Source organism: Pinus tabuliformis, chromosome 9 (assembly GCF_031772625.1).
Source record: "Pinus tabuliformis cultivar Carrire ecotype Pingquan chromosome 9, CPIR1, whole genome shotgun sequence".
NCBI lineage: Eukaryota > Viridiplantae > Streptophyta > Pinopsida > Pinales > Pinaceae > Pinus > Pinus tabuliformis.
In genome coordinates this window covers 4,115,982-4,139,529 of record NC_142307.1, presented here as the reverse complement: position 1 = coordinate 4,139,529, position 23,548 = coordinate 4,115,982, and positions in this window count along the sequence as shown.

Sequence of the window (23,548 nt, the reverse complement as noted above, 5' to 3'; positions counted from 1 at the left end):
CGGCCGCATGATGAAGGAAGTCCTCGTCAAATGGAAAGACACCTCTCTGGAAGATGCAACTTGGGAACCAGCCACTATTCTTCAGCAGTTTCCGCAGCTTCAACCTTGAGGACAAGGCTAGTCTTAAGGGGAAGGGCATGTTAGAGTCCCACCCTAACCCCCTTATTTATGTAATGGGATCACGTCATAGTCAAGAGTCAATAAAGTCCATATTAATAATTGTAAGTGGTTAATCCGCAATTAATGACGGAACCACAGTTAGTTGCAAATGGGTCGTAGTATTAGATAGATGGTATTAATAAAACCCATGGTATTGGCCCATGGTATTGCATGTATGAGTCATATATAAAGGATAGAGACTCCCTCCGAGGAGCATCATGTCTTATTTTGTAATCGAGCTCTGCTCTATTAGAGGTTGCCCCCTTGAAGAGGCAAGTGAACATTACTCTCTGAATAATAAAATCATTGCTATTTTGTGTTTTGGGTATCTTTTCTTCGCATATTCTGTATTTGGGTATCATTTTGCAGGTTAAGAGCATAATAGATTATGTGGCAACAAGACTAAAATACATATACACACTAAGACATAAAAGGCATAAAATAAAATAAAGTCCAATTTACTTTATTAATGTTTAAGTTTATTATTTAATTTGCTGGTATTGAACTAATATTTACTTTACTACTAAGGTTGATCCATTTGAAGGGAAACTTTGTCAATTGGAAGGAGGATGTTTAGAGGCTCTTCTCTTATGCTCTCATTTGTTGGTAGGGGTAATTTTTAATCCTTCTTCCTAGGCCATACTACACAGTTCCTTAGAAGGGGTTTTGATTCTATTTCATGCCATTGTTGAACTTGTGGTTGAAGGATTTCCTTATGCAAGGATCCTTTCTACTGGGACCGTGTTTTCATGATTTTTCCTTGATTAGATGAGGGGTTGCTTTATCTCCTGGGTTTTATCCCATTGCTAAATCCACAAAATATTGGATAACTGATTTAATATGGTTTACTTCTTGATATCATGTTTCCACTTGATCCCTCTTGACTTTGTATCCCTTGAAGTATATTGGCACTGATCATATCCCTCCATCACCCTTTTATACTTTTTACCAAATCCCTTAAAATCTCCAAAAGATGTTTCAAAGGCTACCATTGACATCACCTTGTGCCCTTTTGTCTAAGACTTAGTGATTATAATAGAGAATTTACCCTTAAGTTGGAGGGAAGCTAGCCTAACGTGAGAGGACATGTTGTTGAGGTGATAGTGGGTAATCTTCCTATATGTTCTTGTAGGATTATGCATTGTGGATTGGGGCTTTATTCATGCACGTATAAAATGGGTTGTAATAGGGTCCTCAAAATTTTATTTTCAAAATTAGTTAGAGTTCATTTTTCAAATATTGTTAGTCAATAAGGGAATGATTGAAACAAGTGAAATACATCTATTGTAAATTTGTTAGTAACTAAGATTTGATGATATGAATGTAAACATTCTTAATTGGTCCACAAAACCATCTACTAGGGAGGTATAAGTTCTAGTTTGTTTTATCTACAAATATGTAAGTGTTGGAAAATATTCACTCACTTGTTTATCCATGAAATCAATGCAAGATATAAAACAATAGTTTAATTTGTTATGATTAAGAGAATCTTAATTTTTGTATAGGATGACTTGCATATATATTGCATGCAAAATTTTGGACTCCTATATTAGCGTGGAGCAATTGTGCAAACCTTATGTACCATCAATTAACGAAAATGATGTCTTATCCAATGAAATGTTGATTTATAAGGCATGAGAACTCTATCCCTACATGTGTACTTCTTTAATTTAACGAGTTTTGGGTCTCTACTATGGGATGTTATCTTTTCTTTGTTCATAATGATTGCACTTTTATTTTGCAGAGTCTTGATTTTGATATTATTGTTTATGGTCCATATCATTCAATTTATGCTTTTGTAAGTGAAATAGAGGTAAATCTATCTAATTTTCCTCTTATATATCTTATGCTCTTGTTTGGTTTTGGTTCAAGAGAATATTTATATCATAATGATTGTAATGCATTTTATGGGTTAGTCAAGGCCATTTACAAATTGTTGGCATTGTTAAAATTTTCATATTTGTACTTTATTTAGTTATATAAAATAAAATCAATTCAAATCCAAAGATTTGTTTTTTATTGTAAAAGATACTTCTTATATATAAAAAAAAATAGTTATGTCAGCAATAAGAAAGAAAAGGAAGGGCATATATAGTGATATTCACATCCTTTTCCTGAAAATGATTAAAACAACTGTCTAGTCAATTTAACGTCTTAAATTGCTCTACATAAATTATCAATCCGGGTATCGTAAACTGATGAAGTGTGGTGCACCATATGTGCTTAGTTAACCTTTTTCTTCGTTGTTTTATAGTTTTTATTTTGTTTTGGGGTTTTGTTATTGTTGATCTCCTAAAGTGTCTAATGCAAATGGAAATCCTATTCCTAAGTCTCTAGAAGGCAAGTATGGATACAGATTTTAAGGCAATTATGTCCTCTATAATGATTTCCAGAACTTAACACTTCAGAAGGTCTTAGAATGTACTAGTGATGACAGTAATGCTTGAACAAGAATGGAAAATGTGCTGCTATTTAAACAAGTAAATAATGAACTACTGATCATGAAACTATTATCTCTGCTGCTGTCTAAATATAGAAAAGCGATTTAAGCTACTGCACTCAAAGAAATAAAAAATTGCAAGGAAAGTAAAACTAAAATCAAATTACACATTCATAATTCGATCCCTCGCTAGTAGTCCAGCTATGGCTTTTGGAGGTAATCATCAATGTCATGAGCAATCTGATATCTAATTGCAGAAAAGTAAAACTAAAATCAAATTACACATTCATAATTCGATCCCTCGCCAGTAGTCTAGCTATGGATTTCGAAGGTAACCGACAATGATATGAGAAATTAAGATCTAATTGCAGAAAATTAAAACTAAAATCAAATTACACATTCATAATTCGATCCCTCGCCAGTAGTCTAGCTATGGCTTTCAGAGATAACCATCAATGATATGAGCAATTTAATATCTAATTGCAGAAAAGTAAAACTAAAATCAAATCACACATTCATAATTCGATCCCTTGCTAGTTAGTCTAGCTATGGCTTTCGGAGGTAATCATCAATGACATGAGCAAGTTGATTTCTAAACTAACTAACAAAGCAAGTAAAGAAGACTGAAATCAAAACAGAACTAGAATTAAAAAAAAACCTAAGAAAAGAAAAGTCAACAGAGAGGTTAATCTCATTTCACTAGTTGATGCAAAAACATATAAAGAAAAACTAATCTACAATCAACCGGTTGAACACACTTACATGAATTAAAATTGTATGAATGGAAAATCTAATCTATCAAACTTGAAAGCAATCAAATAACATAATGAAATCAAAGCAAAATTACAAAATGGAATCTACTCTACCTTACATTCTAATATGCTCCATGACATCTACTTCACATCTCCTTCCATGTTGAGAACATCAAAGCTTTGTTCAAATTCTTCCAAATTACAAAGTACAACAAAGCTCTCCAAAGATTTTCAAAGCCATCTCACAAGCTAACAAGCTTAAGAACTAACAAGCTAAGACTTAAGAACTAACAAATGAAGAAGAGAGATCTCATATTTATACAAAAATATGAGAAGCCATCTCATTAATGAGAGTCCATGAATCTCTCCCTCTACCTCTAGAGTCCTAATCAAAATAGGAACTGATAAGACACATGTCTTCTTAGAGTTACAATATAATTAGGAGATGTGACACATATCCTCATGATCCCATGATTCTTTCCACTCAAATTCGAATTTGGCCTTAGAGTGCCACATAAGGGTCTTCTAGAAGCCTCCTTTCAACCTACACATGTCAACAATCTCAACCCATTTGTTAGGTATAAGCATATGCACATTATTTTCTAATTTTTAACCACAAATTCACTTAAAAAGCTTAGAATTAATAAAGTTTGGAAAAACATAAATGTGGCCCAATGATAATGAAAGTGGGATGAATGTGGTGACATAGTAGTGAAATGGAGGTGATATAATGGACATAATAGTGAAAGTGTAATGGAAATGAATGATATTTTCAAAACTCAATAACAACTATGAAATAAGAGTAAGTGGCACAATCTAACTATTTTGCATCCTTAAACAATACTGACCTTTTTTGCAATAGTTGCATATATACCTCATGAACTCACTTTTGGGCATGGAATCCCCCCAAGGCATGTTTTGGGGCTCAAAGCCCAATTTTTGACCCGATGTTGTTGTAAAGACGCTGTGAATTGAGGGAACGAAGCACGAAATGTATGATAGAATCACAGGGTTGTCTGCCCTAGTATTGTAATGTAATGTCAGCCTACCCATGGTTTGCGGACCATAGAATTGTATAAATAGAGCGAGGCTCTAAATGTAAAGGGGAGTAATGGAAAGAAAAAAGAGTAGTGACTAAGTGTATCTTTGGATCGTAGAGTAGGAGAAGGCTCTGCAACTGAGTGCGCAGAGGCCTAGTAAGTCCGTAGCTGAGTGCACGGACTCCTGCAACTGAGTGCGTAGGGCAGAGTCAGGTTTGAAACCAAGGAAGAAATTATTAATAAAGAATAAGTCTTGTTACGAATTTGTGTATTTGTTCTGGAATTAATGCATGTTTGATATAAATTGCAAATATACTATTTATTTAGTGCGCGCACCTGTATGAATGGTTTCTATTGTTAAGTATAACTTAAAGCATGCAAGTAGACTAAGATAGTCAACTAAAATCGGGTTACTAGTAAGGACTTGGGTAATAACAACGTTTGGCCCCCAACTAGGGCTGCACAAAGGCAGTATCTCAGGCTGCGAGGTATGGGGAAGTGCGCATAGCGGCGTGCATGCAGGGTCGAACAACAGACCATTTGAACTCATTAGACATCTCCAGGGTGAAAAACCTAGTTCTAGCACCTTCCCATACTACTTCGGGTGAGGCCGAAAGGGCCAGTAGTACAGGGATTTGTTTGGCTAAATCAACTCTAAATCTCGGTCAGGCCCCAATAAGCCAACAAATGATTCCATTGTCAAGACCAGGATTTTCATAAGAGATGTCTGATGTCATGTCCCTAGTATCTGACAAATAAAGAAATTGAAAAGTGTCTAGACAAAAATATTCACGAGTTCGTGGTACAGGAAAACAAGAATTCGGGAGTATCGAAGGAAGATTGGTTAGGGCGCTACTTATATACCGAAATCCATGAAATTTTCTTTTCATCCTTCCCCTCTGAGTTGTACGAGTGGATAGTGAAGCTAACAGACAGTCAGGGATGGTACAAGCTCGACAAACCAATCATGTGGACTCCAGAGTTGTTGCGCAGACTAGAAGCATCAAAAGATAAGATCACGCGCGCTGTGGGCCATTGGCTCGATTAGATTACAGGAGGGTTTATCACTGAGTTTGCAGTAGATACTTCAATCAGTTATAGGGAGGTAGAACAATGCTTCCTCAAAGGGTCGCAAGGTAAGTTAAATCTTTGAACACGATTAAAATGCTACTGTGTGAAAAGTGGGTTATGCGAATAAATTGATGTTTGGGGCTATGAGAAGTGGGAGGATCTATAGAAATGAAGGTAGCATAGAGATAGAAAATAGCCCCTTGATTTCACCTCCCTGGGAGAGTGAGGAGGAGCTCGTGAAATTTTCACCATGAAGCGTGATCAGTCTAATAAGGCAATGAATTCTGCGCATACCAGCCCCTCCCACACCGCCACTAGTTTCACCATCTTCACCCCCATCTTTGACCACACCACCTTCGCCACCACCACAATTCAATATGGCGAACACGATAAAGATCCCGGTGTTCAAAGGAGTAGGGAGCAAGGATCTGGACCAATTTTGGTTTGTGGTAAAGGTTGTATGGGAAGCGCAGGGAGTCACGGATGACAATATAAAGAAAGAAACATTAGTTAACGCTTTGCAGGACCGCGCACTGACATGGTACATTAAGCATTCCATTGACAATCCAAACGTGGGGATCACGGATATCCAAGCCACACTAAATAGGGAATTTAGCAGGCCAAAATTAGAGACGCAGTCGATTATTGGGTTTAAGGAAATCACGATGATTCCATGGATGGATCAGAGATTGAAGGGTATGATTCGTGAAGCCAACATGACCTTAATGGATGGGCAACACCATGCATGGTTTGTAGCGTCACCAACGCCGCATCTAAGGACCACGCTACCATAGTAGAAGCTATTCACTCAAGCAGAAGCTTTGGAGATCGCGATGAGACTGCACAAGACCCTAATACAAGATCCTAACCTGAGAGTCTTGGGTAGCGGAGGTCCCGCATAATAGTTTTGGGTTTGATAGCCTAGAAATTAGGATAAAAATATTGTAAACCTTTGAAATATGCGGAGCGTGAAATGTAAAATACTGAGTCAAAGGGTTGTCCACCTAAAAAGTAATATAAAATAATAGGAAGTAAGTCGGTCCATGGACCATAGATAGGTATAAATAGAGCGCGGCTTTATGATGGAAAGGCAGTTCCTTTGGGTATGATATTGGAGCTAAATTGTAATGGGTTGTTAGAAGCAGTCTGAAAGCATCTGCAAGTCTGATTCGAGGGTTTGGGTAGAGGGTAGAGGCTCTACAGCTATGTGCACAGAGAGGCCTGGAAGAGTCCGCAGCTGTGTGCACGAACCCCTACACCTGAGTGCACAGGGCGGATCTGGGATGTACTCATGATAAGTAGAATTAAAAGATAATTATCTTCTGAGAATTTTGTGTGAACTCTGAATTATTGTGAATCTAGAATTATGTATGATTAATAAGACTGTTTTGATCTATGCGCATATGATTTGTTATTGAGAACTTGTGAATCTAGGCTTGATCGTAATACACGAACTGAATAAATCTGATAAATGTTTTCTTAAAGACCAATCTAAAATAGATTTTATTTGCAATACTTCATCCAATAGATTAGATTTTTGGACTGTGCGCTAATAGACACTAAGAGGTATTCCGGATCTGCGAATACAGAGCAACGCGAAGCTGTAGAAGGTGCGCAAAACCTTCAGACCACATCTAGACATCCCAAGGATGTGAAAACCTGGTTCCAGCACCCTCCCCTGCTACCTTGGGTGAGACCTCAGTTTGTGCTTCGTGGGCTATTGCCGAAAGGGCCAATAGCTGCGAGATTTGCTTAGCTAAATAATTCTTCTGAACCTGGGTCAAGCCCATATAAGCCAACAAATGGTTCCATTACTGGGACCGAGATCTGCCTAAGGGGTGTCTGATGTGCAACGCGGGGACGTTATAAACAAGACTGTTGAAGGATCGAAGGGATCAAGGGTAACTATGGTGAGTGCGATTCAGTTACGGTATTCAAAGGAGTAGGAGGTGAAGACCCGAATCAATTCTAGTTTGTGCTAACACCAGTATGGAACACGCAACAAATTGCAGATGATAATATTAGAAAAGCTACCTTAGTCAGCACGCTGCAGGACCAAGCACTGACATGGTACATAAAATATTCAAGCAAGCACCCAACAGCAGGGATAGCAAAAATTCTTATCGAATTGAAGAAAGAGTTTAGTCGACCGAAGTCAGAAACACAGTCGATTATAGGGTTCAAAGAAATCGTGATGATGTCTGGAGAAACCTCATGGGATTTGGACCAAAGACTAAAGAGTACTATTCGCGAGGCTAACATGACATTGACAGATACACAACATGCACTAGGTTTATGGCATCCTTAACACCACATCTAAGGGCATCTCTATCACAACAGAAGATCTCAACTCAGGCCCAAGCGCTAGAGACAGCCATCAGGTTACACGAAACTCCATTGCAAGACTCGGGGTTGGGAGTTCAGAAAATCCAAGCGCAGATCCAAGATTTGTGTGTTGAAATGAAGAAGCTAAAACAAGAACAGATACCGCAAGCAAAAGTTTGGGAGGAAGTATGGTGTATAAAGTGCAAAAGCCAGGGACACAATAAAGATCACTGCCCGATCGTACTAAATTTTATATCAATGGGGGGACCAACGCTATTACGACTAGAGGCACTAACAGGATTGAGCACCATAGCCCTGCTCTAGTGTGCAATCTATCAGTTGGGAGGAAAGTACAACACTGATAACTGTCATCTATTACCAAAATACAACCAAAGCCCCCAGCAACTATTCTACAACTTTTGCAGGTCGATGGGCCATGAGGAAAGAGACTATCATAGCTACCAATTGTTAATGGACCAGTCACCTCCCTATAGAATGTAGACTCAGGTGCGAGGTCAGGATCCAACCGCGGTGATCGCGCGTGGTGGGTTCTAGGGTCGTGGACGAGGACGAAGCAGAATGGGGCTAGGAAGGGGTCGCAGGTAACTAATCTGCTACAACTATAGAGGACCCAAACATTATGCATGGGATTGTACCAACCCAACTATAATTTCGTTAAGTTATTGTGAGTAGTTTGATCATGAGCTAATAGATTGTCCTACACTGATAGCACAAATTCATGAAAGAAAAGCAACACAACCAACAACGAACCAGAATGTGCAGATGATGAGGTCTGAACCCCATGAGGAAGATCCCAATGTCAACATGGTTCTGAGACGTGGCATGGCCACAAAAGCGGATGGACAGGACTCAAGGGGCAATAAGGAAACATATAGCGAAGCTCGGGATAACTACCTTTTTAGAGACATGTATAAAATTGTTTCACGACAATGGGGTGGTTAAAGGCTTACAGGAGTTGATAAATAGATGCGCATGATGGAGTGAACCTCGTGTCATTTGAAAGTTAGGAATACATGCATCACGAACCGGAAGGGAAATGCGATTAATAGCACAGATCGATGATTACGAGATGGAACAGGTCATTTTGGATCTGGGCTCAGATACCAACGTATTGCCAAAACGGGTGTGGGAGTGCATGGGTAAGCCTACACTACAATGGTCCCCTATCCAATTACAGATGGCAAATCAACAGAAGGTGTTGCCCATGGGAAGGCTGCAAGGGGTTACGGTAGACCTTGATGGTGCAAGTACCCACACAGACTTTGAAGTTATTGAGCTCATGGATGAAAGTACACCCTATCCTACATTGTTAGGAATAGATTGGGCCACTGACATGAACAGAGTTATTAATCTAAAGAAGCGGACAATGATATTTGAAACAAAGGTGCTTCGTGTCATAATTATGTTAGATCTGGCTGAAGGACTGTGCTACATCGAACCGGTGCACGATAGAGAACGCGATGACACTGCAGATTGTAGCTACGGAATGTCTGCCCAAGAGTGAGGATGGGTCAAGACATTGGAGGATAGAAGAATATCACAGGTTGATGAAGAATCCTGCACTTCTGATTCAGATGAGGAAGACGAGTAGTGGCACAACAGGTTGAATGGAGTAACCACGCTACACTGCAACATGGTGACGAAATTATTGTACTGCATAAGGACCCAGGATCGTGAATTGTCGAATTATGATGGGTTGACGATGGTAGATGAATTCTTGACCAAATTTGAAATAGCAGTACCAGAGCACCAATGGTTTGATGCTTTGAGATGGGCGCTATGCGTGACGCCTGCACGATGGTGGAGCACACATGAAGGGATGTTCGAATATTGGCACTCCTGCTAGCACATGATGAAGATCAAATTTGGGAAGCTGAAACTACACATAGTGGAGAAATACGATGGACGTGATGATCCATGCATGCACCTGACCAAGTGGATCAAAGCCTATGGAGAGGAACCTCAGCCAAAATGGGTGCACTTATTTTATCACACCCTGGACGTCATTCCCAGAAACTGGTATACGGAAGCGGAGCTCCGGCATGACATAGGCGAGTGGGATATCTTGCACGTAGGGTTTTTGTCGACATTCCTGTTTGAAGATCAATGGATGGGCCCCATGGACGAAGAGTTACAGCTGGTAAAGACCGCCATATTCATGACACTGCTAGAACTAGAGGAAACTGTGCAACCCGATTGGTCACGGCAGCTAAGACAGGCCCTCGAATGTTATACTATCTAGGTAGAAGATGATGAGGATGATCCGTGAAACATCAATATTCTGGAATCAGAGGGGAGCTGGGAGGTGCGCGGACTCGAAATCGAAGATCTAGTTATCACAATGCCATTGAAAATGAAACAAGTTAATATTGGAACCAAAGAAGAGCCGAAGTATGCAACACTTAGGGACTACTCGGATGATGCCACAATGGAGAAGGTCGTTGAATTGCTTCAGGAATACCGAGATTTTTTCCCAATGAAGATCACAAAGCTAAAAGGGATCCCAGGAGACTTATGAATGATGAAGATATCATTAAAACCAAATGCAAAACCAGTGAAGCAGTGACCCTACCAATTGAATCCAAAATATAAAGCAAAGGTCCACGAAGAATTGGACAAGATGCACGCAGCAGGGATCATTCAACCAGTCGAGGAGTCCGACTAGGTAATTCCAATGGTTGTGCAGGAGAAGAAATAGAAGGGTGAGATTCACATCTGCATGGATCTCAGGAAGCTTAATGATGATTGTGTCAACAATCCATTTCCAACATCATTTACAGATAAGGTGCTGGAAAATGTGGGGGGCCAGGAAGCCTACTCCTTCATGGATGGGTTCTCAAGATACCACCAGATCAAGATCACGCCAGAGCACAGGAGTAAGACAATGTTTGCTACTGAATGGGGTTGATTTTAGTACATAGTGATGCCCTTCGGACTGAAGAATGTGATGGCAATATTTTCACGAATAGTAATCGCAACATTTAAAGAATTTATCCACAAGTTCTTGGAAGTCTATCTTGATGACTGGACTGTGTTTGGATTGGTTAAGAAGCATGTAGCAAGCTTATGGTTGATGTTGGATACTTTCCCCTCACATCAGATTGTGCTAAACTTGAATAAGTGTACTTTCCTCATCCCATTCAGGAACCTGCTGGGCCATGTGGTCTATAAGCAGGGCCTAATGGTGGATCCGGAAAAGATCGTCGTCATACTTAATCTGCAAGTGCCGCGAAGTGTCAATCAATTACACGCCACACTAGGACACACAGGCTACTATCAAAAGTTCATCAAAAGATATGCTCAGAACACAACTCCGATGGAACAGTTACTAAAGAAGGACGCTACTTATTGTTGGAATGAGGAATGTAACAAAAGTTTGGAGATGCTTAAGGAAAAGATGGCATCGACCCCTATATTGGTCTTCCTGAATGGGACGTCGATTTCATGTGTATGTCGACGCGTCATGTATCGCATTAGGGGCAATACTTACTCAACCAGGAGCAGAGGGAATTAACCATCTGATTGCACTCTCAAGTCACCGGTTGTCAAAAGATGAGAAGAATTACTCCACTACTTAGTGCGAGGGATTAGCGATGGTATATGCACTTCAAAAATTCCGCCACTATCTGCTTGGAGGTCACTTTAAGATGTACACCGATCACTTGGCATTAAAATACTGATCCGGATTTAAATAGGAATGCAAAAAAATACCAAGATAACCATATACACAAAGATGCAGTGGAAATAATGCTTCATTTCATTAATGGAAAATACTGAAATATGCTTACAACCAAAATTGGAAATAAACCAGCTACGACGATGGTAGCCTATCTCTGAGAAGACATGTGGTGGCTACATGCCTCTGAACTATGTTACAATGAGGCTGGAAGGCCTATTTATTGTTGAGAAACAAAGGAAAACCCTTAACATCCCAAAACCTAACCCTAGAAGATGAAACGCCAAATTGTGGGCCCCGTTTGGGTAAATTGGTACATCAATTTCCTAGGGTCGTAACTTTGGCATACGATCTCTGTTTGACGCATACAATAGCTCGTTAGAAAGATCTATCCTATCACTACCACATGGACCCATGTTGCCCCTAGATTTCCCAAAAAAAGTCATTTAGGGCCTCAAAACGGCTCCGAAAGTTCAAGACCCGAAAAACTGCTAAAAATAGTAAATTGTGTTGCAATTACAGAAACTGAAAAACTGAAAGAGACAGTTGTGGGGGTCCAAATGGGATAGGTGGGTGGCCACCAACATCCACCTGGATCATTCCTCCCCCCTTAGGAAGCAATGGTCCCCATTGCATTGATTTCCTCCATCTATTGAACTTGGTCCCTGGTGAGCTATTCTGCAATCTCTGAGGTGTCCAGTAATGGTGGGAAGCATGGTCGACGATGGTCCACATTGAACACTTGGTGCATGTGAAGGAATGGAGGAATGTTGTGCTTCAAAGCATCATTTCCTGTAGCCTTGGTACTGGTGTAAGGACCATGTCGAAGCGGTCTAAGTTTTTGATGGGTTTTGGTAAGGCGTTCTCTCTGCAGATGTAACCAAACTTTATCGCCCGCCTAAAACTTTTGTGGTAACCCTGTGGGTGAGGAGAAGTTGTTCCTGTGTTTTGTCATGACCGTATCCATTTACTGTTGTTGCTGTGTGGAGGAACCCTTTGCGGGGGTCATGGTGACGATCTTCCCCTTACTTTGGGAGTGAACCAAACAGATGAATTTCCTAGTCTGGGAGATGAGCTTGCTGCATTTCTTGGTAGTGATCAAAGAGGTGACAGTAGGTGGGGCTACCTCCAGTATCTTGTATAATGAATTACACAAAGAAATAATGACAGCACGAGGCCTTGACTCATACACAGCATGTCGCCTCCACAAGTATGGCTGGCCTAGTAGTACATCACAAACATCCAGAGGTGTAACATCACACAATACCTCGTCTGTGAAAGGCATGATGGTGTAGGGAAGGTGGCACTGCTGGTGAACTTTTAGATCTCGTCCCATGAAGCCACTCGATACTATACGGCTACAGGTGTGGTGTAGTTGGTAGGCCCAACTGCTTCACGAACTCTGCTGAAATGAGGTTCTTTTGGCTGCCACTGTCGACAATGAATTGCAGCAGCGAACCCTTCATCCACATCTGTGAGTTGAAAAGACGCTCCCCGTCCTCTGGGTCTTCGGGCTCATTCTTCTAGATCTTGGCGATGGAAACAGTAGCACTAGGCTCCGCATCAATGATCTGCTTCCCTTTGCCATTCCCCTTATCAGGTTTGGCTCAGGGTCAGAACATGCATCTGATTTGGAAGCCTTCAACTCGGCCACCAACGACTGCTTTGTGTTATGAGTGGGAATCTTGTGGAACTCACACCACTTTCTTGTGTCCTTCTTCATCCTTATGGTGTTGTTCTTTTCTTGCAGCTTCGAAGAGTTGTCTTGGGTCACTCTGCCTTGGCTTTGTCCTTTGGGCTTCGGATTTACAGATCTAAAGTCTCGCTTCTTCTGTTTGAATTTTTGCTCGATTTTGACAGCGTATTGGTACGTCGTGCCGAGCGAGGAGATTTTCAAGGACTCCATCTCTTCCTGGACATATTTGTGTAGGTAGTCGAGGTATTTGAGTACCAAATGTAGCTCAGAGTCTTTGATACCCAACTGTGTGCGAAGGGTATGAAAAATGTTTGTGAACTCTGGCACATCTTGGTCCCGCCCCTGCCGCAGTGTGGTCCATCTGATGTATTTGTCCTCGTAGCATTTGACAGGGTAGTACTACTCCTCGATGGCATCCTGGAATGAATCCCAACTGGGTGTGGCTGAAAATAGTGAGCCCGTATTTTCATCCTTCTGCTCGCAATAGGTTTTCCACTAGTCCTTGACGTGGGGGGCTGCTTTGAGAAGAGTGAAAACAATCTTTTCCCGACTCGAAAATTCATGAACATAAAAATACCCATCTAGCAAATTTAACCATTTATCTACGGCATCTGCATCTATTTTACCCTCAAATATGGGGATTTCAAAATTAACTTGTACCTTAAACGGTGTGGCATTTCTAGAGTAGCTGTTGGAAGCCAATGCATCACCTCTGGGTAGCCGTTGAAGGATCTGGGCAAAGTTGTCCATCATCGCGTTCCTTTGTCACTCGAGGGCTTCTTCGACCAAGATTTTGATAGGATCTCCTGCTCCCTTGTCTTTCTTTTCATCCACCATGGGAGGCCGCCCGGTTTTGCGAGGCTGGTCTTGCAAAGGTTCAACCAGTTCAAGCCCTAACTCCTTATATCCCAACCTCATTGGGGACATGTAAAGAAAAATAGAGAAAAAGTAGACCCCTCTAATACCACTAATATGGATTTAAATAGGAACGCAACAAAATACCAAGATAACCATATACACATAGATGCAACAGAAATAATGCTTCATTTCATTAATGGGAAATAGTGAAATATGCTTACAACTAGAATTAGAAATAAACTAGCGAGGGCGATGGTAGCTTATCTCTGAGAAGAGATGTGGCGGCTGCATGCCTCTGAACTGTGTTACAATGAGGCTCAAAGGCCTATTTATTGTTGAGAAACATTGGAAAACCCTTAACATCCCAAAACCTAACCCTAGAAGATGAAACGCCAAATTGTGGGCCCCGTTTGGGTAAATTGGTACATCAATTTCCCAGGGTCGTAACTTTGGCATACGATCTCCGTTTGACGTGTACGATAGCTCGTTAGAAAGATCTATCCGAGCACTACCACTTTAGGAGGGGCAACGTCAGTCCATGGAAACATGTTGCCCCCATATTTCCAAAAAAAGGTCGTTTAGGGCCTCAAAATGGCTCCGAAGTTCCGAACCCAAAAAATGCTAAAAATAGTAAATTGTGTTGCAATTACGGAAACTAAAAAACTGAAAGAGGCAATTGTGGGGGTCCAAATGGGATAGGTGGGTGGCCACCAACATCCACCTAGATCAAATACCTAGTGAATAAGCCTGTGTTGGGGGGGCGTATCTGTAGATGGTTACTATTATTCCAGGAGTATGACTTTGAGGTCGTCGTCAAACTGGGACATCTAAATGCAGGCCCAGATCACCTGTCCCGAATTAAGAATGGCGAAGAACCCACCAATTTAGAAGATGGACTACCAGATGCTAAGATATATGCGGTGCGCATAGCGGATGGTCACTTTGAAGATATAATCCATTTTTTAACTACAGGAACCGCGCCGCAGGGATACTCCATTCAGCAGAAGAAGGAATTGGTGATATGCGCAACAGACTTCACCATGATTGTAGGACACCTCTACAAAATGGGTAACGATGAGATATTGCGCTGATATGTCTCAGAGTTCGAGTGAGTATATATCCTAGTTGAAGAACATGGGGGAGTTGCTGGCGGACATTATGCGGGTCGCTTCACAACCTAGAAGATCCTTCACGCAGGATTATGGTGGCCTACTCTACATCAGGATTCGAAAGCACACTGCCAAGCCTGCGACATATGTCAATGGATAGGGAAACCATCGTGGCGAGATGAAATGCCACTCCAACCATAGATGATGCTACAACCCTTCGAGAAGTGGGAAATCGACTTCGTAGGACCTATTGAGCCGCGAGGGAAAATGAACGCGCACTATATTATCACCGCGACAGAGTATTTGACCCAATGGGCTGAAGCACAACCGGTTAAGGATTACACGGCTGCAATAGCTGTGAAGTTTTTGTTCGAGAACATACTAACAAGGTTTGGATGTCCCAAAATTCTCATGAGCGACCAGGGAATGCATTTTCTAAATGAAACAATCAACGCACACAGAGGAATTCCAGATTTGTCACCAACAAAGTACGTTGTACCACCCGAAAGTGAATGGGACCATTGAGGCATTCAATAAAATCTTAGAGATTGCATTGACCAAGGTCTATAATGCGCGACGAAATGACAGGGACTTATGCATCCCTGCTGTGCTATGGGCATACCAAACTACATGCAAGAAGTTGATGGGCCAGACACCTTTTCGGTTAGTCTATGGCAAGGAGGCCATTATGCCTATGGAATATATTGTACCTAGTTTGTGGATCGCGACAATCACAGGTATGGCAAACCATGGGGCTTTGTAGGAAAGGCTCACGCAGCTCGAAGAATTGGAGGAGGAACGGTTTTTGGCTGGATTCCATCAGCAAGTACAAAAACAACATGAAAAAGCATGGCATGATCGCCATATCAAGGTGCGCAATTTCAAGGAGAATGATCTAGTCTTGCTATATGATAGTAAATTTGACAAATTCCCTAGCAAACTCCAAATGCATTGGTTGGGACCCTATATTGTCAAAGAAGTTACCAATGGGGGCGCGATGGGGGCGTAGTTTAGCTTGCCAAACTCAATGGGGATCCCTTCCTAGGCTGAGTGAATGGCAGTCACCTGAAGCTCTATACGGGTGGGTTGGCTGCCTGAATAACCGTTCAAGGGACAATCTCACCACTCTAGCCAGTTGAAAGAGAGCATAGGACAGTAAAGCAGTCTGGGGAAAAGAGGTGAGAGTGCCATGATACGTGTCGATCTGGCTCATCATCAAGATCGAGGTTACACAGTCAGAAGCACGCTGCTACGTTGCTCCGACCAGAGGTGACCGTTCATGTCACTATTCATGAAAAGATGTGTGCATTATGGCAAAAGGGAGCGAGTGGAGAGCAATTAAGAGGAGTATGAGCCAGACATGGCACAAGCTATCACAAAATTTCCACAGGGATGCTGGAACAAGTGGGAATCAAGGAATTTGAAATTCGAATCACTTATAAATCATTGAGGGGCATCCACCAGACGAACTATACTTCTGCCAAGCATATGTTAAGTATTGATATGGAGCTGGTTAGTATCTCTACACAAGGAATAAGCCCGAGGGTGGTGATGTGGCCGATGGAGCAGCAAGACTATCTAAGGAGCATGGTGTTGACAGTCATGGGAATTCTGCAGCCTACTGCCTCAATAGTATGGGATGTACCGGAAAAGGGGAGACACGAAGCAGAATTGGTCCACAACCATTCAACAAAAGAATGGAAACACGGAGACCACAGGTGGAAATGAAGTTACTAAGGCATCTATGAAACACCTTTAGGAATGGGATCTCACGGACAACAGCAACAGTCTTGCAAAATTGCAACACAAGCTGTAGTGTACAAGGCAAAGAGTGGATACAAAGGTTGGAAGTGGCTGAGGTGGTACAAGGAGGTCCCATATGCAGCTCCCCCGCTCGAGCTAAAATCCGATGGGGCAGTGTTTAGTGTTAACCAAGCAGAGCAGAATGTGCATCATCGGTCGCAAGAAGTGGTAAAATCACTGAAGTAGGATCCGGATGAAGCATTGTAGGAGACAACGAAGAAGTAGTAGGAAGACAAGCATCACTCAAAGGGAGGTGAACCACAAAGCCATGGCAGTGCATCTCGCCACACCAACGAGTGACTCGAGACGAGTCACGATAATTTCGTTGGGGGACTGTTGGGTAGCGAAGGTCCCGTGTAATGGTTTTGGGTCTGTTAACCTAGAAATTAGAATAAAAATATTGTAAACCTCCGAAATATGCTTAGCGCGAAATGTAAAAGACCAAGTCAAAGGGTTTTCCACTCGAAAAATAATATAAAATAATAGCAAGTAAGTCAGTCTGCGGACAATAGATAGGTATAAATAGAGTGCGACTCTATGAGGGAAATTCTTTTCCTTTGGGTACGATCTTGGAGCTAAATTGTAATGGGTTGTTAGAAGTAGTCTGAAAGAATCTGTAAGTCTGAGTCGAGGGTTTGGGTAGAGGATAGAGGCTCTGCAAATGTGTGCGCAAAGGCCTGGAAGAGTCTGCAGCTATGTGCGTGGACCCTTGCAGCTGAGTGCGCAGGATGGATCTTGATGTACTGGTGATAAGTGGAATTAAAAGATAAGTTTCTTCTGAGAATTTTGTGTGAACTCTGAATTATCGCGAATCTGGCATTTTGTATGATTAATAAGACTATTTTGATCTATGCATATATGATTTCTTATTGAGCACTTGTGAATTTGGGTTTAATCGTAATACGCAAACTCAATAAATCTGATAAATGTTTGCTTAAAGACCAATACAAAATAGATTCAATTTGTAATACTTCATCCAATAGATTAGATCTGTGGACTATGCGCTAATAGACAGTAAGAGGTATCAGGGATCTACACAAATATAGAGCAGCGCGAATCTGCAAAAAGTGCACAAAACCTCCAGACCACATCTAGACATCCCAAGGGTGCGGAAACGTGGTTCCAGCACCCTCCCTTGCTATCTCGGGTGAAACCTCAGTCCACGTTTCATGGACTGTTGCTGAAAGGGCCAATAGTTGCGGGATTTGCTTGGCTAAATAATTCTTTTGAACCTAGGTCAGGCCCATATAAGCCAATAGGGAGTGCAACAGATCCACACGTAGTTGAAAAACTTATGTCTTGAGATGCAGAGTTTGAAGCAAGACAGGATGGCTCGCCCAGAAGCGCGCGAGGAAGTATGGTGCATAAAGTGCAAAGGCCAGGGACATGACAAGGACCATTGTCTAGTCTTTGTGAACTACTTGGCGGGAGGAGGACCAATGTCATTGAGACCAGAGACACAAGCAGGACCGAGTGCGGTGCTTGTATTATGTTTCACAATTTGTCAAATATGAGGGAAGCTGTTAGGCCCCTATACTACTAGTGTAACCCCTTATTGCTATTAGTATAACCCACTTATTATATTGATGTACCCATGTAGTGCCCATATTGTTACTATTATGCCACATAGAAGCCCACCATTGTTACTGTTGTGCCCTACAATATTATTGTTATGTAGGCTTTGATTGTATTGGGACCACTTAGACTCCTATATATAGAAAGGAGGTATTTTCATTTGTATCATCCAAGAATTGTTCATTTATGTAATGTAAAGGAGGTTTCCCCCTCGAAGAGGCTGAATTCTAAGGCGTGGATTTATCTTTTCTATCTTTTCTTGAGCTGGTTTCATAACATTTGGTATCAGAGCTTTGGATTCTAGGGTTTCGCTGCTCCAAACAAGTCATCGTGGAATTTTCGCTATAACTTTGTTTCTCTGACGTTTCAGAAGTCGCAAAAAAAACCCATTTGAGAAGAAATCGTGCTGAACCTTGGGTCCGAATTTCAGATCTTTTCGCGCAATATTTTCGGAGATATGATCTGCGGAAGTTGGTCTTTTTGCAGACTCCTGAATTACACTCAAAACAGGTGACCTGGGGAAAATCGTCATAACTTTCTTTCTGAGCATCGGATTGAAATTTTGTAAGAAGTTACAGAAAGAAAACGGACTGTAGTTTCTGTTTATATATTTTTCAGAGTCAAAAGTTGAAACAGTGACACGTGGCACTTAATACAAGTTCGCTCTACTGAACTAGGCTATAATCAGGTCACTGCGGGAGATTGTGCATAAATTTTTCTTGGAGAATCCAATTTAGATCAGACTTGTGGCATTAGAAAGAGGAAACAGAGAGCTACTATAGGTCACCAGTTCAGAACTTAAAGATCTGAAAGTACAGAGTTACAGTCGTTTCAAGGTAGAGCTCCTAAAATCAAGAAAAAGCAAGATGAGGAAGTTTGATGGCAAGGATCCAGTAAATTGGATACTTCAGATGGAGCAATATTTTGATATACATGGTGTACAACTGTTACAAAAGGTATGTATTGCATCTTCATATTTAGAACCAGATCAATTTTTATGGTACAAAGGGCTTTGTTCTCGTAAAAAACTTGTTACGTGGTCAATTTTCACGGAGGAAATGATAGCACATTATGAGGATATAAAGAGCAACATCTTCTTTAGAGCAACACCACAACAATTGGAAAGAGTAAAAGGGCTTTGTGACATAATGGAAAGAAAAATTATGGAAACCAGGAAGCATACCCCTCACAACTATAAAGATGGAAGTGTTGTTTCTCCCAGCCTTCCACAACCTACAAGGGTTACACCACAACAATTGGAAGAAAAAAGAGAAAAAGGGCTTTGTTACAATTGTGATAGCAAATGCACTAAAGGTCATAGGTGTGCTAAGAAGAAATTATTTTACATAGAATATGAAGAGGAGGAAGAAAATGATCAAGAAACATCAAAAGAAGAGGATATACGTCAGGACACCACCCCAGAGAAAGAAGAAATGAATCAGACCATATCTTGTAAAGCATTGGCAAGAATTACCACTCCTCAAACTCTCAAGATAGAAGGACATATCAAGAAGAAAAAGGTGCAAGAAGTGAAAGATCACATTGAGAAAGAAGAAATGAATCCAACCATATCTTGTAATTCAATGGATGAAATTACCACTCTTCAAACTATCAAGATAGAAGGACACATCAAGAAGAAAAATGTTCAAGAAGTGAAAGATCACATCGAGCATCAAGAAATGAATCCGACCATATCTTGTAAAGGACTGGAAGAAATTACCACTCCTCAAAAGATAGAAGGACATATCAAGAAAAAAAAGGTTCAAGTAGAGAAAGATCATATCGAGCATCAACAACAAGTTCTCCAACTTTTAAAGGATAATGCCACTTCGGTGCAAAATCAAATGAAACAACAGGTAGATCAACATCGTAGTGAAAAATGTTTTGATGTGAGTGATTGGGTATTTTTACTGCTACATCTCAAGCAAGCTATTTATGAGAAGGAAATGTTGGCAATACTACATGCACTTAAAAAATGGCGACCTTACCGAATGGGAAGACGCTTCAAGGATGAGGATGTGGAAGCATTGTTTTGTGCTATTTATATTATCCAACCAAATTGGATAAACGAAGCAACGGATGAATGGAAGAAGAACGAAGAAGTATGGCCACTTATTCAAAAGTTGCAAAAGATCCCAATTCAAGCAATATTGCCAGAAATTGAAGAGGAAGGAAAAATCATATTGGAACCTGGAGCAGTCACAGAAACAAGAACCCGAAAGCTACGAAATCGATCAATTTCAGAGTATCTCATCAAGTGGAAGAACTTACCCGCTGAATATTCCACATGGGAGGACAAGAATTTTATATAGAAGCATCAAGAACTACTCAAGCGTTGAGGACAACGCTTTTTGAAGGAGAGGGGCATGTTAGGCCCCTATACTACTAGTGTAACCCCTTATTGCTATTAGTATAACCCACTTATTATATTGATGTACCCATGTAGTGCCCATATTGTTACTATTATGCCACATAGAAGCCCACCATTGTTACTGTTGTGCCCTACAATATTATTGTTATGTAGGCTTTGATTGTATTGGGACCACTTAGACTCCTATATATAGAAAGGAGGTATTTTCATTTGTATCATCCAAGAATTGTTCATTTATGTAATGTAAAGGAGGTTGCCCCCTCGAAGAGGCTGAATTCTAAGGCGTGGATTTATCTTTTCTATCTTTTCTTGAGCTGGTTTCATAACAGAAGCATGCTACAGACAACTGCCACCTATTACAAAAGTATATGCAGACGTCCCAACATTTGTTATGTAATTTCTACAGGTCAATAGGTCACGTTGATTGTACCTATAGGAGTTATGAACTGATGATGGATCAAACTCCTACCTACTAAGTTCGGACCAAAACACGAGCCCTCGATCAAAATGCAGGGATGGCGTGCATTGGATTTGAGGGGTGCGGGTGAGGTTGAGGTGGAATGGGACTAGGAAGGGGTCGCGAACAGCTGATTTGTTACAATTGCGGAGGGCCAGGGAAATATGCTCACGATTGTACAAATCCGATGAGAGCATCATGTTTATATTGTACCCAGTTTGATCATGAGACAGAGGACTGCCCCACATTGATAGTGAGGTTGCGCGATAAAGGAACACTCCAACCTCCCCCAACTTAGAACCTGCAAATGATGAGGTCTGAGCCACGCGAAGAGGATCCAAATGTAAACATCGTGTTCCAAAGTAGTATCATGACAAGAGATGACAAGGGCAAGCAGCAAGAAGAGAGTGCCTGGGTTCGCAAGGCTCCAACAAAGGAACCAGAGTTTGATTTGGAGTGTGCGAAGGAGACATTCATGGAAGCTAAGAAGAGCTCCACGGAGGCCTCCACTTCAAGTAGTAAAGATAAGCTAGAACCGAAGATGGACCCCTCAATGCTCACTACCTGTTTGGAGACATGCATGAAGTTGCTGCGTGACAACAAAGAGGTGAAGGGACTGCAAGAACTCATCACTAGATGTGCTAGACGAGGAGAACCACTCGTAGTTCGGAAGCTTAGAAAGTACACATCGCAAACAGGTAGGGAGATGAGATTGACTGCGCAAATCAGGGAATATGAAATGGATCAAGTGATTTTGGATCTAGGATTGGATGCGAACGTCCTACCACAATAGACATGGGAGCGCATGGGCAGACCCACATTGCAATGATCTCCTATTCAATTGTGAATGGCGAATGAGAAAAAGATCCTACTTATGGGAAGATTGTAGGGAACAACGGTGGATATCGAAGGTGCAAGGGCGCTTGTAGATTTCAAAGTGATAGAGATTGTTGATGACATCAATCCCTATCCTGCGCTACTAGGAATCTATTGGGCTACTGCCATGAACAATGTGATAAATATAAAGAAGCGTAAGATGACTTTTGAGAAAAAGTCACTGCATGTGGTGGTACCTTTATACCCTGTGGAAGGATCTCGCTACACAGAACCGGTGTGTAACTATGATAGTGACGATGATCTAGATTATATCTACAAGATAACTGCATGGGAGCAGGACTGGGTGAATCCAACAGTGGATGGCAGAATTTCGTGGGATCATGACAACTCCTGCACTTCAGATTCAGATGAAGAAATAAAACGATGGCAGGACCGATTGCGTGAGGTAACCACGCTAAATTGAAACATGATGATAAGGTCATTGCACTGCATGGCAACAAAGGTAAGAGACCTGCGTATGTATGATGGGTTGAGTGAGGTGGATGATGTCCTAAACAAGTTTGAATGAGAAGTACAGGAACAATAGTTCTTCGACACTCTGAAATGGACACTGCGCACTATGCCCAGAAGATGGTGGGGTATGCATCAATGAAGTTTTGAGGATTGGCGTGAATGCAAAAGGATGATGCTAAAGCAGTTTGGAAAGCCTCAGATGCAAATGAAAGCTAGGTATGGTGGACGAAATAGCCTACGCGCCCACCTCTCCAGATGGTATGGACATATGGTACACAACCTGCACAAGCGCACACCGTCCTCGCGATAGGAAAGAGGACCAAAAAGGAGGAGTGGATAAGACAATGGCACGAACAACAAAGTATGATAAAACCAAGCGCGTCACGATTATCTGCATAGAAGCCTTTGACAAAATATGCGAAGTACTGAACACGTTCCACCAGGTGAGATGCACTGACTGGGACCTGCACATACCAACAGTTCTATGGGCTTATAAGACCATGTACAAAACCCTGACCACACGGGCACTTCCAACACCGAAGTATGAAGCCAATGTTGTAATCCCTATGGAGCATGCAAAGCCTAGTCTATGCATGGTAGGACGTTCACATCTGATCCTAGATCCAAAATCACTTGATCCATTTCAGATTCCCTGATTTGCATAGTCAAGAAACTGGGGGACGAGATAAAGGGAGAGTTTCTCGCTGAAAACACTATGATGGCACGGCAAGGTGCGTATGATCATACTAACAAGTTTGAGAACTATCGCCATGAGTTGGTTAGTTTTATGCCTTGGCTTAGACTGCATATCATTGAGCATAGTGACCAGGGTAGTGCGTTGCAAA